The following is an 18,487-nucleotide window of genomic DNA, read 5'->3' as shown; positions in this document are numbered from 1 at the left end:
GGATGTGAAGTACTCACCATAAGAAATCCAGGACATTATATGTAAACGGAGCAGCCAAGTACATTGCCATGGATGGAGACAATGAAACTGTGCCAGTACGGGAAGAAAACAGACCATCATGTTGTGTTCTTTTAGAAAATATCTGATGATAATAGAAAGATAAATTATGAGCTCAGAAGGCCCAAGGGGAAATGAACATGTGAGCTTCCAGAAGAATCTAATCAGGAAGGTGAGGGGGAACATACATAGTTGAAGAGACATTATTCAGTGTTCTACAACTAATCAAGGAAACAAGACAACTTTGTTTGCATTCTTTTTCCAGAATTTTAAAAACTTCTGCGTATACTTTATCAAATTGATGAAGCCTTTGACCATCCTCATTAGTAGGCCGGAACTCCTGAAACCACACACTATGCTAATAAAAGAACTGCACGCCTTCATGAAACATTATTTAGTTACTAAGTTGTATAACAGGAAGTCCGTGGAATTAAAATATACATTTGGAGGACTCAACTTGAGATAATAACTGTGCATTGCATATAGCAATACGTGAGAAGCTATTTTAAGAAGTGCAGGAAAAATATTACATTCAATTGTCAATATAATCACATGGATTTTCTTCTTTTTATTATTCTTTTATTACCTTTCTAAGTCAGCATACAAAATAATGGCTTTCATTATGGGGACTGTACACACATGTTATTATGCTTCTTTTTATTTATTCCCTTCCTTCTGCCAACCTCCTCCCCTTCCCCTTTGGCAGAGTCCCCATTTTCCCCTAGATAACTTAGCCTTTTGCTTTTACATACATTAGAATACCCTCTTCCTTCCTTCCTTCCTTCAGATCTCATGTATACTAATATTTTTTCCAAACAGACTACAAAGTAGAAGAGAAAATCAAAGGACAAATAAGTAACAAGAACAACAACAAATATCCAGTTGAAGACCAAAGGAATCATGCAGAAGACTTAAGCAAGACCCAAATTAATCTGCTAATGTCCCCATGCATTCACCAAAATTGACAATGTCCTTTTCTTTGGACAATTACAAGGATGTATGCTTGAGTTAGCTGCAAAGACATTCTCTGTGAGGCAGCTCAGCAAGAACTACTAAAGGAGACCATCATTTCTTCTTTGTTTTCTCATTCTTTAAGAGAAGTTTGAAAACAAACATACAAAGAAACATGGGTGCTCTATGATATATAAAGAATTCTTAAAAATCAATAAAAATACCAAATGGCCAAAAGGTTATGAACAGAGAAGAAATATACAAAGGGCTCTGAAATACTCAACCATGGGATAATCACATTGACACTCAAGGAAGTCCACCTGTGACTTCCACGTGTCCCAAGAGAACCAAAATATACGTTAAAGGTGATCTATCTTAGGGAGCACTCCAGGGAAATCAAGTGGGAGGAGCAACTTTCAAATAGACTCCCTCCATCAGCCTGATAATCCTTGCAGGGCACATTCCCATAAGCTGTAATATTTTTTAGCGACGGGTGTGTCTGTCAACCTGGTCCATGTATTGATTTTATTTTTAGACATAATGGACTGTAATCCCAGTACCTATTCCAATCTAAATTAATATATTTATTATTCTCCAATAAGAGCACTGGGTCACATATTACCCATTTATTTCAGCTGGAATGCTAAGTATAATGTTCCTTTTCAAGCAAAACCTGAAATAACTCATATTTAGATTATATGGCTTCACAGGAGGCAGCTCAATTTGATCCTGTTAGAGCCCCTTGCCTCCAGTTTATTTTAAACCATCAATGGTAGAGCCTCCAGTGTTTCCTTGGCCCCAGACACAGTGTGTTTCCTTGGATGAAAGAGAGGCAAGCTGTGAATTACAGAGTTTTGGAGCCTTTTCTGTTCTATATATTTGATACTCACTCCCTGCTGCCCTTTCTTTCTGTATTTCTAGTTGCATATACCAGCTTTCTGTTTGAAAATACAGTTGATGCACTAGAGCACCTGTCATTTGAAACCTCTCCTTTTATGTTTTATTTAACAAGGGCTTGACCCTCATAACATCCCCAGTGAACTCAGAGTGTTAGCACAACTTTGGGGGAAACTTCAGAATTGAAAGTCTGATCTTAACTTATTTTCCCCTAGGTTGCTGTGGTCTGTCTCTCTCTCTCTCTCTCTCTCTCTCTCTCTCTCTCTCTCTCTCTCTCTCTCTCAACTGGTTGATAAAATGTGGAGAAAAGAGGACACACCAGTGAATGTTCTCAAACTGAATTCACAAAACTAGATCTAGGAGCAGACAGTATCCATCCCCCATGAGGTCAGCCATGTACCTCCTTTCATTGAACCCTCCCAGCAGAACATCTACTTTGGATTCAGCCGGAAGAGCTGGCTGTTGTCTGCTTTTGATGGAACAGAGTGACACAATGTGCTCATTCAGTTCTGGATCATGTCATTCAAGACCACATTTGTGGAGTGATATTGTATTAGGTGTGCTTATACATTTTTGTTGCCATAATTGTTTAAATTTCTATTAGGTAAATATATTACCAATTACTTTTCTTTCTTTTTTGAACATTATCCATTTTATTTCATTGCCATTTGTCTTTCAATTTTCCTCTTTTTTAAATTTGTAAATACTGAATCTTAATTTTTGGAATATACTATAATTATTACATTCTCTGTTTCCTTTCATCTCTCCAAAACCTCCCATACAGCACTCCTGCTCTCTTTCAAATTCATGGCTTTCTTCCCTATTGATTGTTACTGTACCAGTATATACACATATTACACACATATGTATCCCTAAATATAACCTCTCCAGTCTGCATAATGTGACTTGTATGTATATTTTCAGGGCTGACCTTTGGCAATAACATTTCTGGCTTGGAACTCAACGTAATTGCAAGCACTCTCTAGACAGTTTTTCATAGAGTCCATATATATTCTTTATTCAAAGGGTTTGTTTGGCTATATGTGATTTTAACATTAACAAGAACTTAAAATTTTATACCGGAGAGTCCTGTTATAGCTGCCTTTTCCTTAATCTTTTGGCCTGTTGAATTTCTTCTTTCATGGAATATTCACTTGATTAACTTGAAATTAATATTTCATTAATGTATCATATAGTAGTACATGTGATACATATTATAATATATACTAGTTATATATGCTTTATATGCAATATATTATATTTTATAATATTATGTATGGATGTCCAATAGGTGTACTATATATTATAATATTTTGCACATAATATAATTACATGCAGCAGTATATAATATATTAATGAGCTAGTAACGTGTGTGTGTGTGTGTGTGTGTGTGTGTGTGTGTGTGTTTCTAACATTCCATTGTTGTTTTGGTCTGCTAGGATTAGAAGAGCAAGACAAACTACCCTGGCATCAAATTCTTTCAAAGGAAGTAAAAAGTTTTCTGTCCTCTATTTCCTAATCTCTCTTGGTAGAATTAAACTGAATGTCGCTCACATTAAGTCATTCACTTGAAGTTTATGAATAAAGTCATCATTTTCTTTAAAGAAGTTTAATAAATCGGCAGTGTTCTATTTCCTATTTATGGCACAGGTAAATAATAGATGAAAATGAATTCTGCAATAGCTCAATAAAATTGATTTGTTTTCTTAAAAAACAGAACACATCCTGGTACCTCTATTCTACTTCTCAATACTGATTATGATATCTGTCATAAACTAAGAATAATGATAGTTCACATTTTAGAGGCTTTTTTTACTATGAGCAAAATTACTATGTAAAGAATGCAAATGGCTTATCTAAGGTTGTCAGTGATGCAATCAATCTGAAACATTCTTTGACACACACTTGTGTGCTTGTCCTTCCCAATTGCATGGTTCACAGGTTAGACCAAAGACTTATTTTTACCTGCTCTGACATGCTCTATAAAAGAACATGGGTGATTTTTCTCAGAAGTTGAGACAAAAAGCAAGATGCTGCTGCTTTTGTACTTGTACTTTCAGGGAAACAAATTGAATTAAATTAAATTAAAGCAAAATAATTTCTCTTTTCAGTCAGCCTTTGTTGTAGGGATCTCAAATGTGTCTCTTCATCAAAACAGCAGGAAGGTACACATGCACATGTACTTCTGATCTTTATCTGGGGTAGAAAAAATGACTTCAGTATTACAAGTGATCATTTTGATCTGTCATGAGTAAACTGTCTTCCTTATGAAACACTTTCAAAAGAAGTCTGTGCGGAACTGCCTCATTAATCATAAAAATTTAAAATGTTCAGTCTACATGAAATCTAAGAAATCATTCTGTACTGGCTAGTTTTGTATGTCATCTTGACACAAGCTGGAGTTATCACAGAAAAAGGAGCCTCAGTTATGGAAATGCCTTCATGAGATCCAGCTGTAAGGCATTTTCTCAATTAGTGATCAAGGGGGAAGGACCCAGTCCATTGTGGGTGGTGCTGTCCCTGGGCTGGTGGTCTTGGGTTCTATAAGAAAGCAAGCTGAGCAAGCCAGGGGAAGCAAGCCAGTAAGAAACATCCCTCCATGGCCTCTGCATCAGCTCCTGCTTCCTGCCCTGCTTGAGTTCCAGTCCTGACTTCCTTTGGTGACGAAACAGCAATGTGGAAGTGTAAGCTGAGTAAACCTTTTCCTCCCCAACTTGCTTCTTAGTCATGATGTTTGTGCAGGAATAGAAACCCTGACTAAGACACATTCATTGTGGAAGAAACAGACAACTACTATAAGGAAACATATACAAAAACTACTAAAAGTATTATACATTATAATAATGAAAGTTCACTGATGTTAAAATCTCAGGATACCAGTGAGTTTCATATGATTTCAAACTCGGTTCTTCCTATATTAAGCTGAGAAAAGCATCAATAACCCTGTAATACCAGGAAAATATGGCCCATAAATGTCAACTAGGCAGGGTTTATAGGGGCTCAGAGACTGAAACAGAAATCATGGAGCCTTCATGGGTCTGACCTGGGTCCTCTGCATCTGTGGTATGACTATTAGGTTGATGTTTTTGTGGGACTCATAGCAGTGGAAATGGGTGTGTCTTTGGTCTACTGCTGGGACCCTTTCCTCCCCCTTGGTTGCCTCATCTATCTCTGATTTGAGGAAGTATCTGGTTTGTATCTTGTTACGCTGTGTTTGGTCGATATCCCAGGGAGACCTGTTTTTTTTTTTGTTTGTTTTGTTTTGTTTTTTTTTTTGTTTGATTTTTGAAGCAAAGTGGAGGGGGTGTGAAACTGAGGGAGAGGAGAAGTGAGGAAGGGACCAGGAGGTTAAGGTGTATTAAAAACAGTAAGTAAATAAATAAATAAATTGTAAGTAATAAAGCAGATGATACCTTTGAATCACTATGCAATACTAATGCAAAATATTCAAGTAATGGATATTGATTCCTAACTACAGTGTATTCTGGGTATAACCATCACTCCTTACCCTCATCTCCTCACACTCTAGCAAGGCTCCTCCAAGAAAACTTTTTATATGGTATTATGATTCAGTTATTCTATCTCATCTTGAGGAACTTCTAACTGCAATTTTTCTCTATAAAGCCTTTTCTCTACAAAGCAGCCTTGGAAGGGACACTTTTAGCCTCAGGATGTCTGAGTAGAAACTCTACCACAAAACTCCAGACAATCACTACAGGGAAGACAGCTTTGTTCATGCTCACAAACCCCTGGGCATGTATCATCTCCTAAGTGACAGGGATTTACTGAAAACCCTTTTGAAGTTTTAATTGTTTACTATGTTTTTAGCAGATCTTTTTGTATGTATTCAGGTCTGTTCTCATAATTTTTGAAAAAGTAATTAATACACTGATCACAGAAATACAGCCCCGAAAGTATCAGTCAGTGGAATACAAATATCAAGTCTTGGATATTTGCTCTTCTTGGACTTTTTCCAGATATATTACAAAGAAAAATGAATACCGAGGCAAAATAGCAGGATTTTAAATTCTTTCCATAGTCAATTTGACCCCAGCAAAAACATCTCTATGTTCTCACTTCATTCTTGAGATTCTACGGGGATCACCCTTAGGAGATTTGCGAACTCATTGGCATAGTCTATAAGTGATGGTTCTGAGCAATGAACTAATTGAGTGGGAAATCTTCTGAAGTACTGTGTTTGTGAGCGTCTCCACAGGAGCTAGACAGTATGGCCTGCTGACCACAAGCATGCCTATTAGTGTACTTGGGTTTACTGAGCTCTATCTCATTGTAATTTTACACAGAAAATTACAGGCTTCAAAGTTATTTGCAAATTAGAAATATATTCACAACTCCAATATTTGCAACATAGTATCAATAGCTTAAAAACAAAACAAACAAAAAACAAAAGGTTTCAAACAGCCCAGAAGCACTCACAATGTCTGAATAACTATTTATTTCCTTTCAAATTTTGCAAAAAAGAACCAGTGGCAGCTTCCATGACTATCATGAATCTCCTTAATGTTAGACAATAGAATTTCTAAAATCCCTCACCGTGTACACCTTATCCCTGGAAACCAAGGTGAGTATAAACTATCCTTCCTCTATGCAGATCTTCTGATGAGGCTGCCTTTCATTCCATATTTCCTTTCTTCATAAAAAATTCAGCATGCTGCTCCTTTTTCTCCATTTTCAAAATGAAGCTCAGTACTCAGTATCTCTAGTGTGTGAATCTACACCTTCCTATGCACAGAGTTTTCTTGCAAAACACTTTTTTGCTGCCTTAAAAATGCTAGCCTAATTCTTTTCTTCCATTCAGTTACTTGGTCTCAGAATGTGTTTCTTTAAAACTTAAAACATTTATGCTATTCAAAGAAACAGCTAAGAAGTCACCCTTACTGAGAAAATTGACCAGAGCACCCACTGTTCCTAATATTTTATTAGATGCTCTTTAGATCCCCTACCAGGCACCGTGACTGCTTTTCTTGGTATTATTGGCTACATGTACATGTGTGCCAAGAGTTCAACTGAGATTTATCCCTAACACTGTCCTAAGTCCAGAAGGAGATAATGAAAAAGATATCTGTCAAAGATTACTGGGTTTGATAAAATATTCACACAAATAAACTTTTACTCATGGATATTTTATGATACACAAGCAAAACATATGGCAATTAAGTTAGGGCATAATACTAGATAGATCAAAGATAGCTAGGTGGTAAGTTGCTACATGCATTGTAACTTGAGATAAAATTAAAGGCAGCTACTGAGTATTCAGGATTTGAGATATCTATTAAGCTCTATAGCCAGGGTCTATCAGCCCATCTCCTGAGCATTATATTAAGCCCATGGTTGAGAACCAAGATGTCTCAAAAGTCTTTCACACAAACACTAAAGTAAAAGTGATGCTGCTTGCTCATCCCCTGATGTGGATAGAAGGTAGAACTACTGGGTTTTCTCATTTACAAATATGAAATGGAGACACAGCACACGGAGAATATGCAATAGCTTCAAGTTTACATAGCCAAGACCATCAGTGAATTTTGATTTGTGTGTGTTTGTGTTTGTGTTTGTGTGTGTGTGTGTGTGTGTGTGTGTGTGTGTTCATTTTCAATCCATTGGTTAATTAGATGAAAGACTTTTAAAAGAGGAAAAGGTATTATGTGTTCTGATTATGTGATTAGCTTTGGTTAAATACAGTGAATAAGCCTCTGACTCATCTCTTAGGTGTTCACCACCATCTTTCTCTTGAACTTGAATTATTTGATCTTTTTTTCTGAGAACATTAGCACCTTCTTTCCAGAAGGATATGTCCATTTTGCAGACCAGGAAAGAGACTTTTGAATGTGATATTGTTACATATCCGGTGTCTCCTTTCTTCATTCTGGAGACAGAATGTTCAGAAACAGAAAACTGGTAACCTTCGTTTCCCATTCTGACATGACTTCATCAGCAGGCTGTTGATCACTTGAGTTTGAATCCAGTCTTTGTCAAAGTGAAGGAAAATGGGCACTATTGGGTAGATTCATGCCTGACATAAATCTAGTCAGGTATTCAAATCTAAACCTTATGGTTAAAAAAAAGCACAGTGAATGGCAGTAAGAATAGTGTCAAGGATTCCAGAACCACTTGTCTTTGTCAGATCAGTAACATTACGCGATACTAGCTACTGTCCATTACAAACCTACAATGTGTGGGACTCTTTGCCACATACTTCAATATAATATCGTTATCAAATTAAATTCTGAAAAAAATATTTTTGTACCTATTTGGCTGCTGATAAGATAACAGCTATGAATAAGTCAATTTGTAGTCAAGGCCATGGAGCACTTGATAATTGGTGCCAGAATACAAATTATTTGTCTTTCCTATATAAAACCTCCTACTGTTGACACCAGCCACTTTTTTTCTGACTACATAGAATTGGCCTTGCAAGTTCAATGTCCTGGCCTTGGCATAAAACATAAGGAAGTCATTGTCCATTGCCTGCCCATACACGACTCTCAGTTGGCTAGATGAGAACTGTTGCTGTTTAGACAGGCAGATTAGCAACCTTTCTGCAAATGTGGTTAACATGCTTCAACTTGCTTTAGATGAGCCCGTCCCAGGCTTCATTATCACATGTGAATTAGGGGGCTGGCAGTGTCTGATAGAAAAACTAATCTTTTCTGACAACATTCTTCAGAATTTAAGGCTACAGGGCACCCTGCTTCTGCACAGCACCCTTGCATAATCTGCACAGGAGAAGATAACTTAGGTGAAGTGTCTAAAGCTTTATATACAGATGAAGACATTCTGTGACTTTCCTGGGGAGATGTGAACAAAACTTCATTCAAAGGAACAGCCCAGAGAAGTCCAGCTCGGTGAACCTAGTTTATTGGAAGTTCTTACAGGACCATGAGTGAGGAGTACTTCAGAGTCATGAGTGAATCAAAGGCAGCTTCAACACCAAAACTCCAACCCAGAACTGGTGACAATTCATGAATGCTGCATCACTGCAGTTCTCTGCTCACCTTGCAGGCAGCTCTACTGAAGAGACTTCTTCCTTCAATCAGTCTTTACTGTTCACATAAGCTGGTGAGTGGACAGATAAATCTTGTGAACTTTCTCAAGCTCTTCTTTCTCCCTACGTAAAAAAATGTTTCAATCCAGAGAAAATGATTATACAAGCTTAGACTTTGAGGGTCATAAGAAGCCTTTGAAAACCTCCTAGTGAGATATATTTAATATAATATGGCAGTGATTCTCAGCTGATGGGTTGTGACCCCTTTGACAAAACTCTGTCTCCAGAAGAAATTACATTATGATTCATAACACTGTCAAAATTACAGTTATAAACTAGCAACACAAATAATTTTATGGTTGAGAGTTATTACAACATTAGGAACTGTATTAAAAGGATTGCAGCATTTGAAAGGTTTGGAATCACTGTATTGTGGTGAATTTCTTGGGGTGTTTTGTTTTGTTTTGTCTTTTATTAAATGGAATATCTTAAGAAATATTCAGGAAGTAAGGAATAAAGTAAGTATTTAGGAGAGATTAAAGGAGTCCAAAAGTTTCTCTTGAACAAATGCCATTTAGCTCTTACAAAATAACTGCTTCCTCTGTTGATAGATGGAGTATAATTTAAATATTCATTTCATTTTGATCATCAAAAATTGTTATGGAACATAGATTAGTGTGTTTATCAAGGAGTAGGTTCAGGACCTGGCTTGAAAATCAAACAGTTCTAAGGAGTCCATCTCTTGGATGGAATGATTCAATTAAGAAAAGATTGCTGTAAAACATTCCTTGTTTAGAAGAGATCAAGGTGGAAGCTTTCTCGCTGTTAAGAAAATGAGAAGATATATCTCATCTGACAGCAGATATTCAAAACGAAAGAAGCATAAAAGCAAACATTTAAACATAATAAGTCCTGCTATAGTTTACAGGCTGAAGAATGTGGTAGGTAAGACAATCTGTCCCTTTAAGCTAAGCTAAGCTGTAGCCATTCTCCTAAGATTGATGACCAATTGGGAGCTATTTAAGAGTATTGCAACTTGCAAGAAAAACACTGTTTGTCATCATTTGGGTGCTCATGCCCATGCTGACCTTGCCACAGCAAAGCCTGGACCAAACAGATGGTTGTTGCGAGACCAAGGGCCTTGGAAAGCATGCAGAACAAACAGAGAGCAACTCCCACTGAAAAGACATTTGATTAATTGTTCTATTCCCCATGATATCAACGACTTCAAAATGAAGTCCATGGCTGAGTTGTCTCAACACAAATTAGTCGGAAAACATATTGGAATTATAGGGTTAAAACATGAGAGAAGCATGAGACATAAGCTGATGTCTAAATTGGTTTCCCATAGAAATTTTTTTATGAGATACACGTGATGGGCAGAAAGATACATATCTGATCTTTTCATACAGAGAACTTAAAAGACGAAAGAAGTGAGGGAATTCATTAAGTAACTTCCGGGAGGTTCAACTACAGGGAGGCCACTATTAGGCTCAAGGAAAGTTTATGTAGCTATGAACAAGATTCTCATCAAGTGTGCTTCTTTTCTCCCTTCCATAAACAAGTCTATACAGTAATAGGTAATCAGTTGTCTTGACTAGCCTCATGATATTCCAGTCATTTATGAAATGATTAGTTACAAATTATCTCATATATCATAATTAAGTTGATTATTTGAATATGCTGACATAGCCATGCTACTTTTATACATAATAATCACTAACAATAACTCATCTCCTATATCATAAAATCTAGGGCTATTGTCCTAACAAAGATTTTCTTCACTCTCACTCATTTTACAGACTGAGGATGTAATGCAAACAATACAACATGCCCTGTAAAATGCATTTAGTTCACACTTCAGATAAAGCTAGCAATTTAAACTCATAAGGATGACTTCTTCAGGCCTATGTACCTAACTTGCCTTCCATTCTTAGCTCAAACACTTTTGCCTTTATGCTTATAAACAGACTGAGCCCCATTGCCCTTAGAATCTATATGAATTTAGTCAGTGCACTGCAAATCCAAGCTTACTTTATATTTCCTTCAGTGCACTGAAAATTATTTGATAGTGGAAATGTTGTCTTATATGTTTTCATACAAATGCATTTGGTAACTTTATGCCTAGTGAACAAAAGAAATGCTCAGTGAATGTGTAGATTAAAAGGAAAGAAAATGAAACCAACTATGTGTCTGAATCTCACTTACAGTGTGCATCACCAATAGAAAATGCAAGTAATTTTAAACTAACCCCATGATCTTTCTCATAGACTTGCATTCTTTTATGTTTGGACAGCAGTGATAGATGTCTCCTAGACACATTAACCTTTACCTAATCTCTTCAGCCATCTACTTCAGACAACCACAAGAAGCCAGAATAATCAAGCTCAAATGCACCAACAAGCTCAGGTTTGGAGCAGTTTGGCTCTCTGATGAGATTTCTGCAATTTTTATTGAAGCACAACAGAAAAATTTTGGATGTGATGGCTATCGTACTTTTCCATCTTCTTTAAGCTTTATCTTTTTCGCTTTTCATAAATCTGGATCTGTTCAACAGGGCAAAGGAAATAAGACACATACAAGGTCTCTATGTTTCAACCTCACTCACTCTTTTCTGAGAACACTTGAGGTTTCCCTTTTCTTTTTCTTTTTGTAGGAACAACTAACTTTTTTTGTTCTCTACATTTTTAACTGGATATATTTCTTTATTTACATTTTAAATGTTATTCCCTTTTCTGGTTTCCTATCCATAAGACCCTGTCCCCTCCCCTTCCCCCATAAGGGTGTTCCCCCACCCCACCCCCTATTCCCCTGCACTGGGGGTCCAACCTTGGCAGGACCAAGGGCTTCCCCTTCCCCTGGTGCCCCAAGAAGGCTATTCTCTGCTACATATTTTGTTGGAGCCCTGGGTCAGTCCATGTATAGTCTTTGGGTAGTGGTTTAATCCCTGGAAGCTCTGGTTTGTTAGCATTGTGGTTCTTATGGGGTTGCAAGCCCCTTCAGCTCTTTCAATCCTTTCTCTGATTCCCCCAAAGGGGGTCCTGTTCTCCGTTTGCTCCTAGTGTTCACCTCTCTATTTGACATGCTCTGGATGTGTTTCTCAGAAGAGATCTATATCCAGTTCCTGTCAGCATACACTTCTTAACTTCATCAATCTTATCTAGTTTTGGGGTGTGTGTGTGTGTGTGTGTGTGTGTGTGTGTGTGTGTGTGTGTGTATGCCACATGTGGGAGAGACTCCGAATGGCTGTTCCTTCAGTCTCTGTTCTAAACTTTGCCTCAATATCCCCTCCTATGGATATTTCTGTTCCCCCTTTTAAGAAGGAGTGGAAGCATCCACATTTTGGTCATCCTTCTTCTTGAGCTTCATGTGGTCTCCCTTTTCAATGCAGCAACAGCTAACCCAAACTGACATAGAAATGGTCCTTAGACTGTAGTGATATTGGAAAAGGTGACAGAGTTTGTTGATGAGTGCGAACCTGGTATTTATTAGTCATCATTCATATTAATTACAAATTCTCTTAATCTAAAAATATATAAAGAAAGTCTACTGAGTTATAAATTAAACACAAATATAAGTTTAGAATCTGTGTTTGCTAAGTATAAGCACATTGAAAACCCGGTCCTTGTTCTGGGGACAATTGGGAGCTGCAGAGAAACTAGGGGGAAAACATTACCCAAAGAATAACATTAAACAAAATAAATCCATAGAATAAGACTGTCACAGATAAAACAAAGGAATAATGAATTTTAAAAAATTATGGCCCCTCAACTATTCAGTAAGATCTGGAGGTGATTATATACATTGTTTCAAGAGGAATTTGGTGTTTCCTCACATAGATTTATAGTGTTTTTCTTCCCATCCTTCAGGACTCCAACCATCATAGATCTTTATTTGTATAAAAAGATTTCTACTCCATCGTCTGTCACTCTGCCCGTAGATAGATATGAAATAGACTAAAATAAAGCAAAAGTAAGAGGGAAAAAGAAAATGCAGAGTGCACAAATATTATAAAATCTAAATCCAGCCAGAAAAATATATGAATTCTTATAAAAATATGTTGGTTGTTATATCTTTTCTTTTTCTATGAGGTATATAAACATCTTGGGGATTTCAAAGAGCATTTACAACACATTAAAACTTCAAAGAATATAATGATTCATTTTATGCTCAATTTCCATAAAAATATCTCTGATGTTTATTTGTCCCCAGCCTGTTAACTTGTAAAACTCTTAGCTCTTTGGAAGAATTATGCCACTATACAGATTCCTAAAGAAAAGATTAGATAGACTCTCAGATAGTTTTGAGTTGCAAACCAAAGGCTTTGAATTTCTTAAACTATTAACATAGCTTTTGCCTTCATTTGGAAATAAGTTTATATTGAAGTAAGCAGAAACAAAGTTCTTGCAGAATTAATTGGCGAACATGTTGTCATTAGGCTGGAGTTAATACAACATAGCAATGTCCTTATAATATGTTTAACTTTGGATCCAAACAGACACACACACACACACACACACACACACACACACACACACACACACACACTCACACAAAGGATGGCAAGGGAGGATGATGAAGAAAACAATTCACTGTCAATGTCCCTTGATAATCAAGAGTGCTGGCAAATTTCAGCACCTAGGACAGAGGTCTACAGCGGATTCTCTCTATAGCACTTTTGGGAACTCACACTACTGACACATTAATCTTAGGATTGCAAGATTCAGAACTGTGAGAAAATACATTTCTGATGGTTGAGCCTCCTGGAGAGTGTTCTTTATTTACAGCAATCCAGGCAAAGTCTTGATACACCGTTTTGTCTAAATAGTCACGTGTCTGTTTTCTCCTTACCATCTTATAAAAGAAAGTTTCTCCCTTCTATTTCTTTTTACTGTCTTTCTTTCCTTCTCTCTCTCTCTCTTTCTACCTTCCTTCTGCTCTTTCTTCCTTCCTTCCCCCCTCTCTCCCTTTCTTCCTTCCTTCCCCCCTCTCCCTTTCTTCCTTCCTTCCCCCCTCCCTCCCTTTCTTCTGCCCTTCCTTTCTTTCTTTCCTTCCTTCCTCCTTTCTTTCTTTCTTTCTTTCTTTCTTTCTTTCTTTCTTTCTTTCTCTTCCTTTCTTCTGCCATTTCTTTCTTTCTTTTTTATGTTTTTCAAGTCAGGCTTTCTCTGTGTAACCCTGACTGTCCTGGAACTCACAGTGTAGATCAGGCTGGCCTTGAACTCAAGAGATACACCTGCCTCTCCATCCCAAGTTCTGGGGTTAAAGGTGTCCTCCACAACCTCCTAGCTCAAAAGTCAAGTAGTCCTGTTCCTATGTTTATGTCTCTCTCTGTGTGTGTGATCCACGGAGCTTAACTAGGGTTGCTTTCATAAGCATAACAGTGGGTCATTCAATAGGGTTCAGGTAGCTTACCAGTGGCTACTCTATCTCCCTCAGTACCCATAAGCTGTGAATAGTTTGTCAGGGAAGAGTAAGGCTTTATAAGCCCTTCCTCATCAATGATGGAGTGATGATAGGCCCCATCTTGCATAGATTTTGTGAGGTAACCACAATACTGACTTTGTGAGTTAAATGACTATGTCATGTGTAGGGGATAGAATTTCATGGGACGTCTTCCCATCTTCTGGCTGTGTAGCTCCTTGCTTTCATATGCTTCTTTCTCACCAATACTTAATTCTTAAGTGAGTAATACCGCCCCCCTTTACTTTTGTAAACAATTCTGTAATAAAAGTCAGGTCTCTCAATACTGGAGATGTTTCTCTTGTAAAATCTATTGCTCCTTCCTTCCTTCCTTCCTTCCTTTCTTCCTTCCTTCCTTCCTTCCTTCCTTTCTTCTGTCTTTATCACTCTGTCTCTCTGCCTCTCTCTCTCTCTCTCTCTCTCTCTCTCTCTCTCTCTCTCTGTGTGTGTGTGTGTGTGTGTGTGTGTGTATCTACTCGATCACTGAGCAACATACCCAGCCCTGTTTTCTATCTAAAGCAGTAATCTGCTACTGGAGAAAACCTTCCATATCCCATATATTATAATAGCCTAAAGATTTTATTAGTCAGCATGCCTCCAGTTTTCATGGCATCAATAAAGCCACTGATGCAATTTTCAGATGTTTACTCTAAAGTGATAGATTAATAGTCATTTAAATGAAGTGTAGACTGCCTGGATTACTCCATCCATTGTTCATTTAAATGCCTGTATGACATATTAATCCTTTCTCTGAAATAGAAGCCTTTATTATAAGTGGGAGGGAGTTGTCATTTAAAAGATGTGCATTTAAACTTCAAAATATACATTTGAATATTCAAAGATTTGGCAGTCCTTTTTGAAATGTTTATGCCTGTCTGGAATGTAATAATTTCATTTTTACAGTACACATTATTTCTAATCATAAAACGAGAAATATTTCTTGGAATTTTACTTGAATGATCCAGTGTTACAAAGATAATTGCCAACTTTTATTGAGTAAATTTTCATACTATCATAAACCACTTTACTTAATTTTCATAGCAACACTGTGATGTGGTCCTTAATCTTAAAAATAAAGGATTTGAAATTCAAAGAAGGAAGTGGCTTGTTCTAGAATACACAGCTTCAAAGAGGCTAGAATTGGAAGCCATTAGTCTGGCCACAGATTTTATAATACCAGTACAGTCCAAGTATGAACGGTACTTGAATGTATGTGACCATGGCATTCATTACTCTTAGCCACACTAAGCAACAAAGTTTAAAGAGATGAAAAGCAGCAAAGCAGAAAGATCAAAGCCAGATATCATGAGTTCAGTTCAGCGTTTGTACTTGTTGCTTTTGTCAAAACCCTTATGACCATCAGCCTGGTGAGAAGCAATGTAAGGGAAGAGGGATTTACTATAGTTCACCTTTGGAGGTACATGGTCCATTGTAGAGGGTCAGGCATTTTATATGGTTGCTGCTTGCTTATGTATGTGGTCCTGACCTTATCAGATCAGGAAACAGAGCTCAGAATAAAAGTAGTTTGGACTGTAAGCATTAACTCTCTCTCTCTTCTTCAATATTCCAGTTCCTCCAACTAAGTCCTACCTCTTAAAGAATCTACCACCTCCCAACACAGCAACTCCAGCTGGAGGACAAGTATTCAAACACATGAGCATAAGGGAAGCAGTTCAGATCCAAACCATTATAACGAAACATTCTCACCATTACCACTTACCTTTCCCACATATTTGGACGTGTGTAAGATTGGAAAAACATACTTGATCATAGTGTAGTCATTAACTTTATAGGTCTACTCAGGTGGGACACTTGTGTGAAGACACTTGGCCCAGATTTTCTCTGGGCATTCCTCTGAGTGTGCTTCTAAATGCAATCCCTATCTGAATAGGGAGACTGATTCAAGTAAACTGGCTTCCCCATGCCCTGAGTGTCGTGTAATCAGTGGAAGGCCTATATGGGGCAAAAGCACTTTTCCTGTACTGCTTCAGCCAAGAGACAGTTCTCCTGTCATTGAACTAAGACTTGAACTATGTAGCACCTTTCTATCATTTTTCAGGCTCCGGTTCAAGTTCTACCAACTGACACCTCAGCATTTATGCTTGCTTGAGCCAAGTCTTCATAATAAAACACTTAGATCAATAGATGGTGGTTTGTATTACATAAATAGATAATAAGCAGATAGATACTTCTATTTTAACAAGGAGAACTTATTTCTTTTGGTTTTTGGGAAAATGGTGACTAATATAACATGCACGTGCACACACACAAACACACACACACACACACACACACACACACACAGCACAGACATACCTTGCCTAATTGTAAGAGATCCATAAGAGTTTTATTAGAAGAGACGCAGCATGCTAAACAATGCAAGGCTAAATAATAATTATATATGTAAAAGCTGACATAATATCTAAGTATTGACTCTTCCTTCCCTGAGATAAGGAAATTTTGATTTTTCTTGCTGATGGATTACTTCATTCTGTTAAAGTGATTTTTGAAGGATACACAATAACACATCAGTGTGTATGTGTGATGCAAAAAATGAACTTTTATACCTAAACAGATAAGCAAATGTGAATTTTTATCTGTGTGCCAGCCATGGTCGTGCTGAAGGGCATCTTACAGCACAAGCAGAATGCTCACTGAGAGTATGCTTAGACTTAACACAGTCTGCGTTTGCTCATGGCGAGCATGGGTTGCATACAGATGACTTCACCTCTGCAGTACAGAATTTAAATGAAGCAGGCATAAAGCTAGCTCCTCATCCAAATGCATGTTAATCTGCCTGGAGAACAAGCCCAGAGGCTGACTTAATATTTTAGTTACACCAGATTTCCACCATATCAAACATAACTTCAAATAAGAGAACTGCTAAAAGCCACTGATTTTATTGACCTCCTCTTGAATTTTTGATGAGGCCTTGTGCTCTGTTTACTTCCTGTTTATGCTTTATTAAAGAATAATTAATGCTAAAAATGTATATATTTAAAGTGTTCAATAGGATAAATTTTCACATAAATGAAACCCTTGCCACAACAAAAGCAGTGGCAGTAAGTTTCATTTCCAAATGTTTGTTCACGTTTCTTTCTTTTTCCTTCATCTTTATTAAATTGTGTATTTATTATTTACATTTCAATTGTTATTCCTTTTCGCGGTTTCCAGGCCAACATCCCCCTAACCCCTCCCCCTTCCCTTCTATATAGGTTTTCCTCCCCATCCTCCTCCCATTACCGCCCTCCCCCCAACAATCACATTCACTGGGGGTTCAGTCTTGGCAGGACCAAGGGCTTCCCCTTCCACTGGTGCCCTTACTAGGCTATTCATTGCTACCTATGAGGTTGGAGCCTAGGGTCAGTCCATGTATAGTCGTTGGGTAGTGGCTTAGTCCCTGGAGGCTCTGGTTGGTTGGCATTGTTGTTCATATGGGGTCTCGAGCCCCTTCAAGCTCTTTCAGTCCTTTCCCTGATTCCTTCAATGGGGGTCCCGTTCTCAGTTCAGTGGTTTGCTGCTGGCATTTGCCTATGTATTTGCTGTATTCTGGCTGTGTCTCTCAAGAGAGATCTACATCCGGTTCCTGTCAGCCTGCATTTCTTTGCTTCATCCATCTTTTCTAGTTTGGTGACTGTATATGTATGGGCCACATGTGGGGCAGGCTCTGAATGGGCGTTCCTTCAGCCTCTGTTCAAAACTTTGCCTCCCTATTCCCTCCCAAGGGTATTCTTGTTCCCCTTTTAAAGAAGGAATTAAGCATTCACATTTTGGTCAACCTTCTTGAGTTTCATGTGTTCTGTGCATTTAGGGTAATTCGATATGAAATTCATAGGCAAATGTATGGAACTGGAAAATATCATCCGGAGTGAGGTAACCCAATCACAGAAAAACACACATGGCATGCACTCATTGCTAAGTGGATATTAGCACATTTCTTGTTCTCTCATCCTCCCATGTCTTATTCCCAATTCAAACTGGTTGGTGTTCATCAGCCTAGATTAGTTTGCATTTTTAGAGCATCCTGTAATAAAATTTTCTGTATTATTTTTGTCTGGCCTCTTATAATTGGCAAAATCATGTCATTACACACATTATATCTATCAACAGTTCACTCAC

The sequence above is a fragment of the Rattus norvegicus genome, chromosome 6 (genome assembly GCF_036323735.1).
Source record: "Rattus norvegicus strain BN/NHsdMcwi chromosome 6, GRCr8, whole genome shotgun sequence".
Lineage (NCBI taxonomy): Eukaryota > Metazoa > Chordata > Mammalia > Rodentia > Muridae > Rattus > Rattus norvegicus.
The sequence above is the reverse complement of the archived record's forward strand: the minus strand, read 5'-3'. Positions refer to the sequence as shown.